The sequence below is a fragment of the Eptatretus burgeri genome, chromosome 3 (genome assembly GCF_056783735.1).
Source record: "Eptatretus burgeri isolate ZD-2024b chromosome 3, Ebu_testis_v1, whole genome shotgun sequence".
NCBI classification, from domain to species: domain Eukaryota; kingdom Metazoa; phylum Chordata; class Myxini; order Myxiniformes; family Myxinidae; genus Eptatretus; species Eptatretus burgeri.
The window spans coordinates 81,449,731-81,469,996 of NC_140963.1; the positions used below are offsets into that span (position 1 = coordinate 81,449,731).

The 20,266-nt window shown below is 43.4% G+C and overlaps 1 long non-coding RNA gene across 2 annotated transcripts in view; it reads right to left on the minus strand.

Moving 5' to 3' along the window:
• LOC147030301 (uncharacterized) overlaps positions 1-20,266 on the minus strand; it is a 64,498-nt gene that overhangs the window by 17,588 nt on the left and 26,644 nt on the right. For both annotated transcript variants that reach the window (XR_015056300.1, XR_015056299.1), the window contains 2 exons: positions 16,793-16,880; positions 16,641-16,707 (listed from right to left, as the gene is read on the minus strand). This is a non-coding gene — a long non-coding RNA (uncharacterized LOC147030301). The remainder of the gene's footprint in view (positions 1-16,640; positions 16,708-16,792; positions 16,881-20,266) is intronic.

The following is a 20,266-nucleotide window of genomic DNA, read 5'->3' on the forward strand; positions in this document are numbered from 1 at the left end:
TACAGAACACACAGACATGGTACATTTGGAACTGTATGACATGACATGGTACGGACTCTCCGCGGATGTGTGGACACGCCATGCCTGTTACGGGTGCCGCGGTGGCAGAGTTACATCCCGTATCTTATGGAGGTTCTATTAGGTTTTCCTTTGTCCTTGCACCTGTTTCTAAAGCATTTGGTTCTCGGATTTGCTATGTTTCTCTTTGTGAGTTTCAAAGCAAAATATATTTGATAACGCCTGATTTCTGAGCCGTTTGTCGTATAAACGTATTTTCTAAATGACTGAGCCAAATTTTTTTGCACCCGTCATACGCAGCTGCTTATAAAGATTAATGCTTGTGAACATCTCCCTGAAACGTCTCAATAAATGTAACATTGTTTTTCAGTGAAAGCTAATGACACTGCCTCCAACCTGCTGAACTCCCCTACTCCCAAACCTTTCCCTTTCTCTTTCGCTTTCTTTTTCCCTTTCTCTTTCTCTCTCTTCCCCCCTATCCGGACGGTCGTTATGTCTGGACGGTGGTTATCTCCATGTGTCTGGATGGTGGTTATGTCCGGGCGGGGTTTGTCTCCACATCTCCGGATGATATTTGTCTCCGGACAGCTTGGCTCTGGACATATCCGGGCGGTGTTTGTCTCCGAACGTATCCAGGTGATGTTTATGGCTGGATGGGAGTTTGTCTCCGGATGCGTATCTCCATATGTGTTTGGATGGTGGTTATGTCCAGACGGGAGGTTGTGTCCAGGCGGTGTTTATGTCCGGATGGGAGTTTGTCTCTGGACATGTCCGAGTGGTGTTTGTCTCCGGTTGCTTGGATCCAGACGCATATGGGTGGTGTTTGTCTCTGGACTGTTTATCTCCGGACATGTCTGGGCAGTGTTTGTCTCTGGGTGGTATTTATAGTATGATCGGTAGAAAATGGATTTCAGACATTATAGTGTTTCCATCTTCACTGTTACTCTATGCAGAATCATTTTGATGAAACAGAATGAATCGTGAGTGATGCTCAACTTCACGTCTGCCATCCCTCCCCCCACCCCCATCTCAGTGTTCCCATCAGCGAAGCGACGGGTGGTATATACTTGTAAAATATAAAGGAAACGATTATTAATAAGAGATTATTTATAAACTTGCTGTTTACCCACCCAACAGGTGGATGGAGAAGGCAAATTTGGAGTGGACGACAATCTTTGCTGAAGCTAAACCACTGACTAAATAGAGTAGTACATTTTGGGGTATAAAGTGGTTTGCTAGTGTATGTCTCAAGAGCACCTTTACAACAACAACAACAAAAAAAAAAGACTACGTTCTATTACCTGCTCATTTTGTAGTAGGTATTTGATAAACATACGATCATGTTCTAATAATACGTATTTAATAGATGTACTCACCTCTTGCGAAGTGGAGGCATCAAGCAAGCGAGCAAACTCAGTTTCATATTATCATCCTCATCATTCATGTACCGTGCCCCATGGAGGGCAGTGATGCTGCCGAAGCGGTTACGAAGCTAAAATCCTGGTCGAGTCGCCACTCCAACTCAGGGCAGGAATTTGGATAGGGTGTCAGCGATAGCTTGCCTCCCCTTTGCGAAGGACACCATGGGATCTTTAACGTCCACTAACCCTAACCCTAACATCCGAGGAACAGCACACACATTGATGAATCACCCGACTTGTGAAACACCAAAAATGACGTTTTATAATTGAGTTGGGATTCAAACCCAGGCTAGACAGCTTTGAGGCGAGTGTGCATACCTCTATCTTTTGTATTATAGATAAAGAAAAAGGAAACATTTATTTATAGATTAAATAAAAATAAAAAAAACAAATTATAATTAAAAAATAAATTAAGCATTTATTTAAAAATAATAATAATTAAAGGAAGCAATTGAGGCTCGAATTAAAAGAGTTAGTTGAGAAAGATGAAGTTATGATTTTCAATAAATACAAAAACAGGACCTTGAGACTGAACAAGTTGTACAATAATTATACAAGCAGGAGAGTGAAAGATAATAGTAAAAGGTTCGACCCTATACACACCATCAATTGGGTGAACAAAACCGAATATTGTTCAAGTCATTGTCTTCACTCTAATTGTCCTCGTTTTATTTCTCCTCTCACTCTTTATGAGCTCATTCACTACCTTTCCACTGAGTGCTTTCCACAGCTCGGTTTTATATGGTCTTCATAAATACAGCTACTTTGCTGATGGAACCGAATGTAACGGCAAATTTACAGAGTTTATTTGTGCATTTTAATCCGCTCCTCGAATACTCAAGGAGAAGATTTGAACCCAGTGGAGAGGGTGGGCCTGCGGTAAGTAAAATAGGCAGTGTGTATTGGAGAGACCCTTGTTGTCCCCCAACACCTCCCCTTGTCGCCAAATGTGAGAGGAAACCAAGGCATTTAGGATCACTGGTATCTCACACGATGAGGGTGTGTCTTTGGGTCTGGTCTTTCTGGTCGGTCGGTGGTCTTTCTGTCTTCCAGTCTCCTCCCGCTCTGTCTGAGACATCCCCCCCCCCCAGATTTCCGCAGGGCGCTCAAGGTCCGCCAGCAACCCCCTTCTGGTAAAACTTCCAAAATCACGAATCGCTGCTCACCTTCATTCTTTCATTCCTCTTTTTTCCCCACCTTTGGAATAAACCCCATCAATCTCTTCAATCCCACTGTTCCCTCCAGGTCTTCAAAACAGCTGTTCACCACCATCTCTTATCTTCCCCCATCCAAAACCATAGTCTTTTCTACCCCTGTTAATCCGCCCCAAACCCACATCCTTCAAATTCCCTGCTTTTCTTCCTGAAATTTCGGGTCGTGTCCATCTTGTTTCCCCTTGTACCCCTGCCCCATCCCTCATCTCCTCATGTCTCTGTTCCTCACTGTTTTTTCCTTCCCTCACCTCCCCCTTCCCCTCTCGTCTCCTGCTTCCCTCGTTGTACGTTAGCTCTCATAGAGCCTCGACAGTGTAGACACCTGAACCGATGTCCATTCGAGTCTTGGTTGTCCGACGAACAAAACCGACACATAGTCCATAAAACATTGTGTTTCCACCTGCACAGTCTCTGATCACTTGATGGATCAATCAGATCACGATATCCCACGAACAATTAACACGTTCTTGCCACTTGGTCTTGGCCTCTTCTGTGACACATAAACCACTCATTGGACCGGAGCAGTTGAAAAATCACAAAGAAGGTCAAATATTGGCATTCTACAGTGAAAATGCAAATGGGTACGAGGAACAGAAAACACGTCACCAAACATGGATTCATGAATTTCTGTTTCCATTAATGACTTTTCTGATACGTCAGTTCGATCAAAAAAAAACAAAAACAGAAGCATGTGTGATTGTTATGTGTGTGAGAATATCATGGGAAGGGGAAATTTGTACATGGTGAAGGATTGCGGGTGATTGGGTCGGTTACACGACCCAAGCCGACCAATAAGTCTCTCGATTACAGGAGAGTTTCACATCAGACAGCCGAATAACTCCCCACAGGTATATATTTGATTACGTTTTTTACACAATGACAATACACCAGAGAGAGAGAGAGAGGGAGAGGGAGAGGGACTGCTGAGCGGCTCTTCATTTGTGTCCCTAATAACCCCTTTGTCGACTGGTCAATGACACTTCTTTCAGTGTTTAGAAGAACCTGACATTCAGTCTCAACACGTTGATTTCGAGTTTCATAAGATTTGGTTTTTGAAGCCAGATAGGTGAAACCCACTGAAATCCTTTAATTTCCTGAATAAGGAACCGCTTCTCATTACCAAAAACAATTACATAAAGGTCAAAGTTCGAAAACACTTACTGTATCATAGCCTTAGCCTTATAGCCAAAGATGAGCTTTGCTTAAATCCCATGGTTAAAGTCTGGAGGGCTGGGGGGGAAGCTGTCCATCCTCCAGTTAAGACAATCACCAAGGAGAGCCCCTTCTGAAACTGCTTGTTGATCGTTTACAGGTTTTTTTTTTGTTTTTTTTTAAGAAGAATGACCAAGTGTGTTAGGCAATGCAATCCTCCCTCCCCCAATCAGATTCAAATTTCATCACTGGTTATGCCATTCATAAGATTTTCTTAAACTTCCATGAACCAGCGTTTTTAACCCGCTTGGAGCACATTTGGATGAAAAAGTAAAAGTTTTATAACACAAGCAAACATTTTTGAGTGTGTTAACTTCCTGCATGAGTGAAGGGAAAAGGTAAAGATTGAGGAGAAAATTAATTTTCTTACAGTCAGAAATACAATCATGATGAACAAATTACAAATTACTGCCCAAACCACCTTCAGTCGAACATCAGACCTGGCCATCCACATCATGAAAGACTTGCGATAAAAACGTTTCCCGACTGACCCGACAACAAGGTTGGATGAGGAGTAGTAGTAGTAGTAGTATTAGTAGTCACAGTAGTACATATTATGTGATTGTGTATATTATGTGACTGCTTCCCTTACTCAAAAACCAAAGATAAGCTTTAAGATTCTGAGTTTAACACGAAAACCTAGTCTCCCTTTAACCCCCAATAACCTGGTGCAATTAATGATGAACGAGAGGGGGAGCACTCGGTAGAGTGCAAAACCTCCGCCGCCAATACTGCTGGGTCACTTAAGTGAACCTGATATCCTATTCATTGTAGGTCAAAACGGATCAGACTCTACTGAACCACGATTGAATAAACTAAACTAGATCGACGCGCATGTAGAAATGCCAAAAAAATAAAATCGGAATTTTTTTGAAAAAAAGGTGCAAAATTTGTTTTTTTTTTCTCGAACAAATTTTTTTTTGGGGGGGGGGAGGGTGGAAATCACTTAAAACATGTAGAAATGCAAAAACAAAAATTCAAATATTTTTTTCAAAATGGCCGCCATAGCGGCCATATTGGACTTTGGACCAAGTCCAAAATCTTATGGCATGATCCTTGGACTATACCTAATCTCCCCACCAAGTTTCGTCGAAAGCCGTCCAGGAGTTTTTCCGTAATACTGTTCACAAACAAACAAACAAACAGACAGGGGTGAAAACAGTAACCTCCGTCCATCTTCGACAGCGGAGGTTAATAAGTTCAAGTAATCAGGGGCCAAACCAGAACTATTCTAGGGGTAGGGGGTTAGGGCTGGGGTCCACGTTGCTTGTAAAGTCGCAGAAATCACGACACATTAAAAGGAGTTTGGGACACAAGGTCTGTTGGTGGACATTATGCTCCCTGTACTATATTGCGAAGGAGACGATCCGGACCACCTCCCTCCCCCCGCCCCTCCGTCTTCGTTGCATCCTTCAATGTAATATGGAGTGTATAATGTGGGAAGGTAATATATCTCTGCAATGTTTGTGAAGGTTCTTCCTGTATTCAGGTGTGTGGAATGCAAGGTTTGCAGCACCCTGATGTGCCCCCATCATGCTCGGTGGAGATATACGGCATTATTATCATAACACCACTGTGTGGTGGCTGTGCATCATGATAAAATTTAAACATTATACTTCGGAGAGCAGGCGCAGATATATGGCTGCAGACTGGATGATCATTCTACTCGTGTTCAGCATCACACTCGGATTATACGCACACTGTGTCGGTAATGAAAATTTCCCACTGTAAATTATCCCTGGAATCATGTTTGTTGCATCACAAACGTTTTTATTAGCCGAGACCTCAGAGCCGAAGAGTAAGAATCGGATGAATGAAGCGAGCCATTCCGTCTTCGTGGGATTTGCACAGAGGAGATCCCATGGTGCTAAAGGACGAAATTGTGTTGTAATTTAATCCTGTAATTCCAATGTCAAAGGAAGATCCACGGCTCCCTCTCAGAAGATTCGTTTTCCATCCCTCTCTTCCCCTGTGGGGGCGGTTGGGGGGGCACGGTGGGGGGTGCCATCCTCTCGCATCAGCTGGACGGCTCGAGCAAATAGGCTGTGCAGACTCACACGGTTCAATGGAAAGGAAACGTGACTGGCCGAGCCTGGCCCTAACAACTCAGGAATTGCTCGTTCTACTGAACAACACCTTTCGTGATATCCCAGTGCACAGAACGGTCACCGTGGCTGGCAACGAGAACCGGTGGACACGAAGGGCCAATAAACCGTATTTGGCAGATAACACAGCATAACAAATGAGGCTCTTTGTGGCTTGTACTCAATCTGTTGAGATGTTTCTCTTGGCAGGATAGAATGAGTCCTCCTTAGATCATGGTCGTGCACGCTGCACTCGAAACGAGACAACCACCCCCATGTTCCTCCAGCCACCCCCACCCAAACTCTACAACCACCTTCATCACATTACACATGACCGCTGACTGATGTACCATAATCTGTGTTACAGAGCATTAGATCCACTAAAACAATTTCTTGGCAAGGGTCGTGCTGGGCAGTTTGCCATTTATCTTCCAGCAGTAGTCTGAGCAGGAATTTGGAATTTGTTCAGGGTGCCGGTGATCGCTCAACTACTCTTCGCAAAGGAGACCGTGGGATCTTTAACGTCCACCAAATAATACCGGCAGACTGGAAACCCATTTGACGTCCCTCAGGGACCGCACACACATTTATGAATCACCCTGCCAGTGAAACACCGGGATGACAGTTTTTAACTGCGTCAGGATTTAAACCCAGGCTAGAAAGCTTAGAGGTGAGTGTGCATATCTCTCGGCCATCCTGTTAGCCCTTCATGCCCAGTACATCATTGCAAAATGTGTTTTTATACAAGATCAAGGCTCATGGAGGGACGAGGTAACACAGGGTAAAAAGGCAACAAACTGAGAGTGGGGTAATGGTTGGACACAACAGTTAACAAGGAAATGAACGAACAGGAAAAGAGGGAAGAGAGCGAGAGAAAGAGAGGATGTGAGGAAACACTGGAACATGCCTGTAAAAGGGTTCATCGAGGTCAAGCTAATGGGAGCAAAAAGATCATGGATAAGAACGAGGGATGACGCGAGATGGTGGTCCTGATGGGAAGATCACGAGGGATGCAGATGGGAAGTCCAACACTTTCTTCACAAGGAAATAAAAAAATAGTTCACAAAAGTTAACGAATTAACGAAAAACACTAACTAAATATCCCAGCAAAACGACATCCATCCCACAAGACACCATTGAAACAAATGTGTCCTCGCTCAATATAATATATGATTTCAGTAATCACAATTTACAGACTTTACCAAATTATTACATTTATGGACGTAAATTGCTTTTTTGAAATCGCTGCATTCTGGAAAGCTCGATGGAATTTTGGGTCATTGAAAATTCATAAATATTGCACCAAAAACAGAGTGAAAATCAATGTCACAAGAATGTGATGGTCCTTCCATCGATCGATCGATCCGCAACGGCAGGCAAGAGTCTTCCAACTAAGCGTTTACTCGGCAAAACCAAATACAGCATGGCACAACGGAAACTCCTGACCCCCCCAATCCCCTGCCCATCTCCTCTCCCTCTGGTTTATACCCCCACCCTCTCCCAGAGACAATCCCCACAAAGGCTCAAAACTTTGACAAACAGTTAATTAAATGGTTTATAGGTGATTCTAAATCTGGAAGCAACGAGAAAATTGTCGCACTTTCGCTTTCAGGCTGTACAGGTCAAAGGCTAACCCCAATGGTATAACCTGTTCTCATTTTACACAAAACAACCTTTAGATTACATAGGTCCCCTCTAGAAACATTACACAATCACTAGTATGTTTTGTATCAAACAGCATTAACCTCCTACTGTACCCACAAACTTCCCAAACAGACAGGAAAAGAACTTACAACAATCTACAAGTTGTGCAACTGAGAAAAAGAGCACCAAGTGGACCTCGGTCCTTGAACATACCAGCATAGTCTACGGATGCTGAATTAAATCAGATATCTCTGTGTGTCTGTGTCTCTGTCTCTTTTTCAGGGGAAGGATGACAGTATTGAAACGAACGAAGTTTCTCGATATTGATCGTTATTCGAGCTGAATCTAGCAGAGCTCGCTGAATTCTTAACTTCAGTGATACTCGGTAGCGATGATATGTTGTTGTAGCAATGTTTTATGAGTTGCCAGTGATTGCCGTGGACTCAAACCTCTGCTCGGTGTTTGTGGCACCTATCCTACAGGAACTGAAGAATGTTGGCCAGTAGTAAAATAAAGTAGCGGATATAAAAGGTACGATATTAATATACAGTATACACATTGTTTTATCACTATACATAGCCTGGTGTTGGCCTTGTGGTTAATGTGGCTGGCTTAATGTCTTATAGTTTTGAATTCAAGCCTCTATTGTGCTGTTGAAATAAAACCATTTGGGTTGACTGAGTATGTTGTCCTTCAGAGGAGAGCAAAATGGGTACCATCCATCCATCCATCCATTCATCCGCACCATACTCTGTGCAGAGTGTTGGTGCTGCCGAAGCAGTCTTCTGTGCTATTGGGCACGATCCTGGAAGAGTCACCACTCCAACACAGGATACTCGAATGGCTCAATCATCCCAGCAAGCTGGTACTCATTTTGCCAACTTCAGAAAGATGACAGGCTGAGCCAATGGGTACCAGCTTACCGGTTGCAGGGGCACTGTGTCAGTGGCGCAGCTGTCCTTCCAAAAATTACACAACCAGCAGCCATAAGCTGCATGTGAAACAACAATATTGATACATACTTTGTTTTTTTTTTTCTGGAATAAATTATAAATTGCTTTTGGTGAAGTCAAGAGCGCCATCCATTGTCGTTCATCTAAATTCCAAATCCTCCAGAGGAAAGCATAATTGACTTGCTACGATCATGCAAGAAGTGAAATTACAAGTAACAAACGATTTCTTGGCTTAAAAAAAAAATTAACTCGATGAACACAACTTCTGGTAAGCCAAGAATGCAAGTGTATGTCCCATAAAAGAGGTAAAATAAAATGTATTTCAGCCTGAAAACTTGGTCATTTGCTCAAATACGATGGTCTGAGCTGACTTTAATTGTACAATACTTTCAGCTTCGGACACCACTGATGTCATCGATACAGAAATATTGCAAATTGCCTTTCTCAGGAATACTAGACACATTATAAAGTGATTTTGCATATTGAAGAAGCTCATGGAATGTTTGCAACATCAGGAGTATTCCACACATTACATACACAAAATGTCAAAAAAAAAAATCCCCCAAAACTGCCTTCCCTTTTTTACCTGCCGATTCCAAAGCCCTCGACTCCAACAATCTCCCGCTATTCTCAACTCACAAATATCGACAATCTCTCCCTATTCTTAACTCCCGTATACCATAAATATACCCCTATTCTACCAATCTTCCTCTATTATTAACTCTGCTATATTCCACCATCCATCCATTGGGACCATACTCTGTGCAGAGCGTCGGTGCTGCCTAAGCAGCCTCCTTGGCTATTGGGCACAATCCTGGACGGGTCGCCACTCCGACACAGGATACCAGCAAGCTGGCACTCATTTATGCCGACCTCGGAAGGATGACAGGCAGAGTCAACCCCACCTGGTATTAATTCAACAGCTCAGTGGGATTTGAACTCAGGATGCTACGATCCCAAGCCCACCACCATAACCGTTAAGCCAACACCAACCATATATACCACCAATTGCTCCAAAAGTCACTGTATACTCGGAGTAGCGACAACTTGCAATTTGAAGCCATTTTGTGTCCATCAGTGTGGCACACCGAATCTGAGCCCGTTGTGTGTGAAGCGTAGTTAAGGTTAGTTTTCTCATCAAGTTAGTTGTCTTTCTCTGCGCCCAAAAGGGAGATTACATTACTTAATGATTTTTTTTTTTTTGATTCTTCCAATGCGTCAGAATAGCAAACAATTGGACAGGATTGATTGAACCTCAAAACATAATGCAGAAACCGTGGGAAAATTAAGTGTAACACATGAGTAAAGGTTCACACTGATGAGTGCCTAATTCCAGGTGTACAGAACGTGTGAGTAGAAGAAACACACAGGGAGTGACAGAATGGAGAAATTTTAAAGATTTGGAAGAAGGAAAGTGAAAGACAGAAATGGAAGCACACAATCCACACCAGATGCACACACCACCAAGAGAGTAGAGAAAAGATAACAATTGTGAGTGAAAAAACAAAGGAAAGAGCCTGAGAAAATTGATTGATTGTGTGCTCTGCCTGAAGGCAGGTCCTTGGCTGCTTGTTAAAGGTGTACTGGGTGGTTTGCCATTGCCTTCCCAGCAATGAGTCAGGGCAGGAATTTGTAATTTGTTCAGGATGCCGGCGATAGCTCGCCTACTCTTGGTGAGGGACACTATGGGATCATTAACATCCACCAACTATTGATAGCAGATGGAGACATCCGGCTTCATGTCCATTTGAGGGAGGCACACACACACACTGATCAATCACCCTGCCTGGTGAAACACTGGGATGACAGGTAAGATGTGGCTGAGTCAAGATTTGAACCCAGGCTAGACAACTTCGAGACGAGTATGTGCACATCTAGGCCATCCTGTTAACCCCTTGAGAAGATTCGGACAGGGAAAGTTTTTCTTTCCAATCAAACAGAATAGAAATGAAGAAATTTACAAAGAACAAAAAAGGAATATAAGAGGGCTGCATTAACATGGAGAGAAGGGTTTTTTTTTGGTTTTTCCAACTCTACCTTACAATACTAAAAAGGTGACAAGACAAATTTACAGTCATGCATAAAGTATATTTTTCAAGAACAAAGAATCTGAGCTTCTATATAAAATAGAGAATGAGAAAAGATGAATATCATATATCTGTTCCACTAACTACCAACTACCATTCCGGCACTCACAAATACATTTTTCCTTACAATTTTTTTTTCATTAAATATGTGGAGGCCCCCTGGTTGTGGAGGCCCCCAGGCAACTGCCCAGCTTGCCCATGCCTAAATCTGGCCCTGAACCCTTCTGTGACAGAATTCTGTAATTTTAAAAAGAATGATTAGCTATTGTGTGCTCATTCAATGAGATATCGATGTATACAAAATGGCGCCCATGACCCACGTGACCAGAAATTTCCAGAACACGCCATCTCATTTTGTAGGGCCTCCAATCACCCTCCCCGCCACCCCTTTCTATCCTTTCTCAATTTCTCTCCACTCCCATATCCTCTCCTGATTTATGTATTATGTAAATGGCCTCTCATTTAATCGAGATATTGTGAGTTGGAGACGTACACTGTATGTACATTTAGTTTAAATCTCGAGTTCCCACATCCAGAGCAATGCATACAGCCGCAGACACATCGCGTACATACAGACACAGTGATTAATTACAATACTCCGTCAATGCTTATTGACCTGGGTGCGGTGCTTTCAGAATTGGTGAAAATTTCTGCACAAGATGAGGGAAATATGTTAAATAATCTTGGTTATATGAATGTTAACCTATGTTGGACCCCATGGATAACATGGGCACAATATAAGTGGTAATCTTTGGCAAAATCCTTCCATGACATATTAAACTAGAAGAGCACTCGGTGGAGCGCATCCCTCCACCACTTTACGCCTGATCCACCAGACTATATCGGGCCAAGTACATTTTTGAGATATCGTGCCACATGACCAGTTGGCCCTCGTTGGATCGTTGTTGGCCCTCTCTCTCAATGGTGAGGGATCACTTTAAAAATTAAATAATTCTCGTATCCAGATCCGGATTCGGATCATCACCAAAAATCGAATCAATTCATCCTTGCCACGAACCCAACGTGTCCACCAAGTTTCGTCCGAATCCGTACATGACTTTTTGAGATATCGTGATATATAATCTGTTTAACCCCATCTCTCAATGGTGAAGAATCACTTTAAAAATTATCAGATCCGGATCTGGATTCGGAACTTCACCAAAATTGAATTAATTAGTCCTTGTCACACAACTAACCTTTCCACCAAGTTTCATCCGATTCCATCCACATATTTTATATACCGTGCTACATATTGTTGTGGGCCGGGGGTCGGTGGCGAGGAAAGGCCGTCAGGTGGAACAGTAGAGCCATCTCCCACCGAACACCCGGAATTGTTGGTTGTAACCTTCGGACAACTCTGAAGGTCACGGGTCACTTAAGGACCGTGCTCGCCAATTCTCTGACGGCATGGGGTAGGGTTAATAGCCAAAGTTCAATATACCTAAGTACCCACGTCGTAAAATTACAGAGGAAGTCACACCCTCAACAGACTCTGTCGAACCGGGTCGCTCTAGCGACCTCGGTCTGGTGTTACCAAGCGGAATTACCAAAGTCCGTCAGTCCAAACGACAACTTATAACCCAATCGGCTTACTGGTTCTCAAGCACGAACCGTGCTGGGTCAATAATAGAAAGCACAACAACGAGCTGGTACATTGAATAATTGGGGGTTTTATTTATAATGGTGCAGGGGAGCACAAAAAGAGCAGAGTTAAACCGACTATCAAGAAGGAATGCAAGTAATGTACAAGGCACATAAACAATTGTTACTTATAGACTGGGCCCACAAACACACACACACACACACACACACACCCAAAAGAAATAGTGGCCGCGACCTTTATTTGGCTCTTCAGCTCGGGAGGGAAGGTGAGCTTAGGGCAAGAGTCTGCACTTACACCTGTCCGCCTCGTGTGGTCTGGTCGAGCCGACTAGGCAGGACTCGAACCCACCGCCTCAACGCAGCACCAAGCACCAGGGATGAGGGATAGAGCGACGGACGCCAGCCAGCACGAAGGCGGACGAGGCGACAGGCGATCAAGGCCAAAAAAGCTTCCAGACGGATCAGACGACACCAGGCAAGGCAGACCCAGACAGAATCATCGCCCCGACTGTTATTTGTTCCTCTCATGAGGTGGGAGGGATTTTTTCCCTGGCCATTCGCCTCCTGATTGGACGGTTGCGTCGTGCGATTCGCTGGCCGTCCCTCATTGGACAGACCCACGGTAGGCGGGGCAACTCCCACCCTTCCGGGTGGGGTCCCAATCTGAGGCGATTGTAGCTCCGCCTCCCTCCTCACCAAAGACCACGTGCGTAATGGCGACTGGGTTGAGTGAGGGACGGGGCGGGTGAGACGCCCGCTCCTTACTGATTGGCTAAAGAGGGAGTGGGCCCCGCCCACGGTTGCGTTTGTCACGCATACGCACGAGGGAGGACGATGGTGGAAGAAGCGAAACTGTATGTTGTTGTGGTTGATGTATAAATTCTAACTATAAAATAACTCACAGCGCACATACACGTAAATACCCATTAAACATAGGGACGGGACCCTAACTATAAACATACTTACCGAGATAACTGATCTACGGGGACTTTGGCTGTTGTGTGCGATGGCTTCCAGATACGTAACAATATTAGCTTAGCCCGATCTCTCAATGGTGAAGAATCACTTTAAAATTTTCTCGTAGTCAGATCCAGATCTTCAGCAAACTCGAATCAATTCAACCTTGTCACACACCGAAGCTGCCCACAAAATTTCATCCGGATTTGTTCACAAGATTTTTGACATATCCTGCACACAGACAGACAAACAGACAAACAAACAGACAGACAAACAGAGAGGGGTGAAAACATTACCTCCTTCACTTTCGGTGGCAGAGGAAACAAGAGCAAGAATTGCTTTGGGCAAGGGATGTACACAGACATGACAGAAGTAAATAGACACCTGATTTTAAAATAATGTATTTCTTGAACATTTCAAGCATATTTGATCCATTTTAACACATACTCTGGTATTTGGTAGACTCGCCATTTGCAGATTTCAATGCTTTTCCTCCGTCAGGAATAGAACGAACGAGCTCCGAAATTTCCTCTTGTGGGGTCTCTGCCCAGGCTTCACACAAACAGGTTTTGAAATTCTGCCCGTGATGTTGGTTTCCTGGACTTTTTCCGCACAGCTCGATCCGATATGGCCCAGAGGTGTTCAACGGGCTTCATGTCAGGAGACTGACTTGGCCATGGAAGTCGCTTGATCCCATTTCTGTCCTGCCATTCTTTAACTTTTTTTGCAGTGTGGCATGGAGCTCCATCTTCCATGAGCAGTGTTGTTTTTGACCATCTGACCAGTGGAGAAGACAGGGAGATGTCCATCCTCAAGGATAGAAATACATATTGTTGAGTTGATGTTGCCAACACACTCCACAAGCTCTGAGTGACCAGTGCTCCAGATTGCTCCTCACAGCATCACTGAAAAACCACCGTGTTTGGCAGTTGGCTGCAATCTATTCAAAGATAACTCTTGACTGGGAAGTTTCTGGACCCATACAAGTCCACTGTCAGAAAAAAATTGAACAAATTGGGACTTATCTGGAAAAAATGACGGTTCGCTAAACCTTCAAAGGTCTGGTGGCCATCTCGTCAGCCCACTTCTTTTTCCTTTGAATGTTGGCTGGTCCAAGAAGAGGTTTTCTCCGAACTGCTCTCCCGTAGTAGCCCAGTTGATGAAGGTACCGCAAGGTAGTTCTTGAGCTAACTTGGACCTCCTCTGCAACATCTGCTGCCTTGCAACGGGGAGTTTTCTCAATGGACCGCTTGACAGCTCGAAGACACCTTTCTGAGGGCCCAGGTCGACCATAACGGGAAGCTGTGGGTTCCTTGCCTTCGCTGGTGAATTGCACAATCACCCGATTGACCGTAGAAAGTGGAATTCCAAGGTTCTGAGCTATCTGACGCTGGCTGACTCCACCTTCCGATTGGCCAACAATTCGTCCTCTTTGAAAATCGCAAAGGTCATGTGCTCCCTGGGTTCGAGGCATAGTTAATTATCATTCACGACCCAGGGAACTCGTTGCCACAAATAAATCGTTGAATATGAGGACAAATCACTGAGTAAAACTTGCTTAATACAGATGAAATGAATAAATTTAAGGTGTCTATTTACTTCTGTCATGTCTCTGTACATGTCCCCTACCGATGTGATATTTTCTAAGTCCAAAAGGGGCAAAACTCTGTGAAAAATTGACGAAGTGCCCTGAAACTCGAACTTGTTCTGTAACTTATCGCAATAAAGCCATGTACCAAGTTTCAGTTGAATATGTTAAAGGGTCTGAGAAAAAAAGTCTGAAAACCACAGGTGGGATGGATGGACAAACAGATGGAGAGCAAACCTATAGTGCCCTCCAGTGAAAACTGGTAGGGGACTTAAAAAAAATCATTTGTGCCATGAATGGTCAAAATAAAGGTGTTCCTGATCGAGGGGAGCGAACACCAAAACCGGCACTAAAATAACCTCAGATTGTACCTGTATACAGCTAAACCATGTGTTTGGATATGCATAGAACAAAGAAGCACGTCCAGCAGAAGGGCACGATGATCTCACAGATGTGACAGTTACTGGAAGTACGAGTAGAGTTGAATGAAATGGTGCTAATCATGCGAGTACGTAGAAATGGGTACAATCTTGACCTCGTGATCAGGATTGAGAAACTGACCTAGTCTCGGGAGAATTACCATGTCACTTTTGGATTGTTGCTGAAAACCCAGACGGTTCACTAATGGTCTGCAGAAAGGAGGTCATCTACCTGCCCTGCTTGCTTTGACTGGCAAGTGACCAAATTCATCCCTTCTTTATTTCAATGCTGACATTGATCCTGCTCGTTGGACTCGCCACGTTGGAGATTATTTTTGTTGAAGTGCTCTGCAATTTCCCGTTTTGATGCCCAACATAAGTCATGACAAACCTTCGATTAGTACAGTCGTTACAGGCCTCGCTCAGCAAAGTGCCTGAAAGTGCTTGCAGCCTTAATCAGCACCTCAGGGAGACCTTTTGGAACTTGCGGGATGGTTTGCGGTTGCTCAAAGCGTTTTGCCAGAGATTTGGTTTACGAAATGCAATCTTGGTGATAGTTAATTATAGAACATGTCAAATGCTCGTGAAGACCCTTTTGCCAAGAGTTTGCATACGAAAGGGGGGGGGGTAGTCTTCTCCCAGAGACCACTAGGGGGCAGACCCGGCATGGACTCAACCCATTCTGAGCGCTCTAAGCAGAGACAATAATAAGTGAGAGCTTTACAGGTTTTTGAGTGCTCGTTGTTTGTCTCGGGAAAATTAAATTTAAAGTAGGATCATTAGGCTGTGAAATGGGCTGAAAATCTAATAAAAGGGCACATTTAGAAGTGTAGGCCATGGCGCAACTACATCATGACCAATCCTCATGAAATGCCCCCTTCAGTGTGTGCTCCGCTTGCACTCCGCACGAACTCAGGGGTCAGTGGCCTCAATTTAAAGGCATATTCTGGAACAAGAAGGGAAACAAAACGGCCAAGGCTGGATAAGATCCAGGCACAAAGCAGCCAGCGAGGGTGGGATGATGCGCATCGATCAGACAAGGCATCTTTGTCCAGTGAAGACACTACCAGGACATGTTGGTGTTGCCTTTGCTTTGAGTGCAAACGAGGCAATAATAAATGCTTTCTGCTCGATCAGCACTCATTCAGTACAATAATTGTAATCGGACTCAGGAACTAGGTGAAGAATGCAAGACCATTACTTCAGCTTGTGAGTCTAATCTGTGGGGTTATAATATATAAGTTGAGAAAAGGAAGAGAATGGAAGGTTATGGAAGAAGGAAAGGAAGGTAAGGGGTTGCGTGAGGAGCAGGGAGAGAGGAGTAATGGAGAGTGGATGGAAGGGGCATGTTTTGAAGGTTCATGGGGATGGGGTGGTCATGAGAGAGCAAAGGAAATGAGACCTGATGAAACATTAAGATCTAAAATCGGACACCACTGACCTGCCTGCGATGTGAGAGCAACAAGTCTTGCGCTTCGACAGCCTCATCACGGTAGATACCAGGATTTCTAAAAAGGAGATACTCACAATAGTCCAATAATTGTTTTTCCCCATAATACAAGTCCACTTGATTTGTAAGAAGATAGTCCTTACCAATTGTATCTCCTTCTGAAAGCATTTTGAACACCCCGTGCATCGGGCACTCTCACGGAACCTTGACCGAGCCTGACGGTGCATTGTCCTGCAAATGAAGAGTGCAAGAGCAGATGGTCAAAAATGCTCACAAATACAGGATGTGGGAGTCCAACCTCTGGATGCAAAAACCAAGAGAATTTTATGTGTAGTAAGAAAAGTTATTCAACCTGGAAATGGTTGCCAATGTTAACTCCTCAATTCAACTAAAAAAAAACCTCTCAAACCCCCTCTCTCTCTCTAAAAGGAAAAGGTTGCAGCTCAAAGGGTTGAAGATAAATCTTTTTGTTCTCAAAACTTCAACTGCTAAATGATAATGTACTTGAATATAAAATACAGACCCCATAATGATTTTCCTGCAATTCCAATTTCCCTGAACTGGAGGTATTCTGAATGGAGTCATACCAGGATGCACTAGATCCAAAATGGAAATGGTAACATTCTCAAAATATCCTGAAGATATGCTCTTAATTATATTCAATGGACACAAATTCATTGAGGTCGTTATTCCCAAGGGTCCACATGAACATCTTTTCCCCTATATGATCGAAGCAAAGGCCTAATTGAGCCACAAAGGTATTTTGTAGTTAACGATCAGTGTAGCAATCTTTTTGTGTGCGGAGAGTATGCGAACACGACAAATGCTTCGGCAATTTTGGAATTTCATAACTTGTAATTTGTTAATTTGTCGGCCTAATAGAATGAGGACGCAGCCCCAGCTCTGTCTCACTCGATTATTATGGTACAGTAACCTCTCATTCCATTGGTATCCTGTATTTTAAATCACTCAGTTTCATCCGACACTAGCTTTAGTAATACTATAGGATCACTCAATGTGTAGTGGTCTTCCTTATGATGCTGTGGGTTTCCAGGTTCAACTCATGGGAACAAAAAAAATCCCTCCTCACCACCCCCACAAGGAAATTCTCTCGGCATGTATATGTACAGGTCTGAAAATCATTACAAAAAAAACAAAAACACAGCTGGCCAAATTCGATTTTGCACACACGCTTGGGGTACCCAGGTCAATTTATTGACACAAATTGTGTGTGTGTGTGTGTGTGTGTGTGTGTGTGTGTGTGTGTGTGTGTGTGTGTGTGTGTGTGTGTGTGTGTGTGTGTGTGTGTGTGTGTGTGTGTGTGTGTCGCACGCTTCATTCTAAAAGGTTCCTGTTGTCGTAGAATAATATATTTTTTTAAAATAGTACCATTAAAAAGCTAATAATTATCTAATTACTTGGAACAAGTATTTACCAGTTTAATCATAAATATTCCTGTCTTAAAAGACCATGGTTCTGGGATCGAGGAAGACGTAGCGGGACCTCGAGCTTCAGTGTAGTGGGTCCGGTTCTCACACGCGAGAATGGGAGCTTAAAGTCGCGGTTCCAACTGTGACATTTCTTATACAATGACAGCAAGAACCCTTTATAATGATGCGTGAGGATTGAGGAGCACACAAAATTACACACAGTAATACTTGGTCAATCTGTCATGCACAGTTACTCCTCAATTCCCTATCCCTTCTCCTTTTTAATACCCCAAAACTGATGATTCACCCCCAAGCAAAATAAAAATTCTTTACACTTTTTTTTTTAAATGCTTCAAGAAAATCTGTGTGTTAAAGTATCCGGATTTCTCCATCCGTCTGCCCCTCTGTTTGTCACGCTCTTTTTGCTGGGACGGCATTACGGCATCTTGTCTGTGACATGATTGAGGCTAACGCGAAGCTCGGGTTCCAGTGGTCCACAGACGTGCACGTCATCCCAGCGTCCAGCACTCAACCAGTCCCGTCGCAACTGTTGATGGAAGTTGAACACTACAACCCATATATCAGACTATCTGATGTCCATAAGTGACGGGCTGAAGGCGGGATGTATCGGGATGACAGATTTTGTAAGATGGCGGTGTAGTAGGACGGCTTTACGTCTAGCGCTAGGCTATGTCTTAACTGTGGTGTATTTATTCATGACTCAATGAAAACTGCATTTTGCAACTTGAAAACAAAACAACAACAACAACAACAACAACAACAACAACAACAACATGTCAGATCCCTCGGAACATCAAACAAATTCATACTAGAAGGCAGAGATGTCAACAAGTCACCTGAGCCAAGTCTCAAGTCAATGAGGGCAAGTCTCAAATCAAGTTTCAAGTCAAGTGTCACATCATAATGTCATTATCATAGACCTTGGTTCGGTGGAAGCAGTGGTGTGGTCGCAAAAAATGATGTGGGTAAACGATATGAATGTCGGTTGAAGCGGGGAAACAGCCAAACTTAAAGGCTAAACCGTTGAAGTCTGCCTGCAGGCTGCAAGGCCCAAGGTGCGCGGAGCACAGGAGGGTGCAGAGGAGGTGTATAAATCTGTCTCTATCTCTACCTCTACCTCTCTCTCTACCTCTCTCAGTCTAAAACTGCGAGCTTTTCACTCGACATGGGCGTTAGCATGCCGTCTCAGTTGTGGGGGATCTTTGGTCCGCTTTTGCAGGATCACCAGGCTGTGATTTTCCTGTCACCAAGCTGTGGGCCAGTTTGTGCAGTACTGACTGGAATTATTCTACAACAACAGCAGCAACAACACAAACATTATGGAAGACGGTGCGGTCTGGGCTTCACCTAGGCAATAGCACATCACTTCAGTAACATCACATAGCTCTTCAACGAGATGTCTGACTGTGTCACCTTGTTCTCTGTCTGACAATAAGTTATAATATGTTCAATGAGTGTAAAAAACATGGAATGTATATGTATGTATGTATGTTTATATATATATATATATATATATATATATACATATATATATATACATACATATATATATATATATATATATATATATATATATGTGTATGTATGTATGTATGTATGTATGTATGTATGTATGTATGTATGTATGTATGTATGTATGTATGTATGTATGTATGTATGTGTGTATGTATGTGTGTGTGTGTGTGTGTGTGTGTGTGTGTGTGTGTGTGTGTGTGTGTGTGTGTGTGTGTGTGTGTGTGTGTGTGTGTGTGTGTGTGGTGTATTGGGTGGTCGCTAGACTACCGTTATTCTCAGGTTTTCCATCTGTCTGTATGTTTGTAATGGACAACTCTGGAGACCAGAGGAGTCAACCGATTTTGATGAAACTTGACTGGTAGGTTTATACCAGGATCTAGTTGTATGCTTTTGAGCACCATTGCTGTGGACGCCACCGTTGCCTAGCAACGGGACTTTAAAATTTTTGAAAAAATCCAAAAAATATTTATATATATTTTTTGAAAATCAAAAATCGGCCTCCAGGCTTTTATGCGCACTATAATCAAACCCTTTGTCAAAAATTTTCAGCCCGATCAGTCAAAAACTGTATGACTCGTATGCAATTATATAGCGACCACCCATGTCGCCTACCGGCTTGTTGGGTAGTCGATCTAGTCGAATATTTTTTTA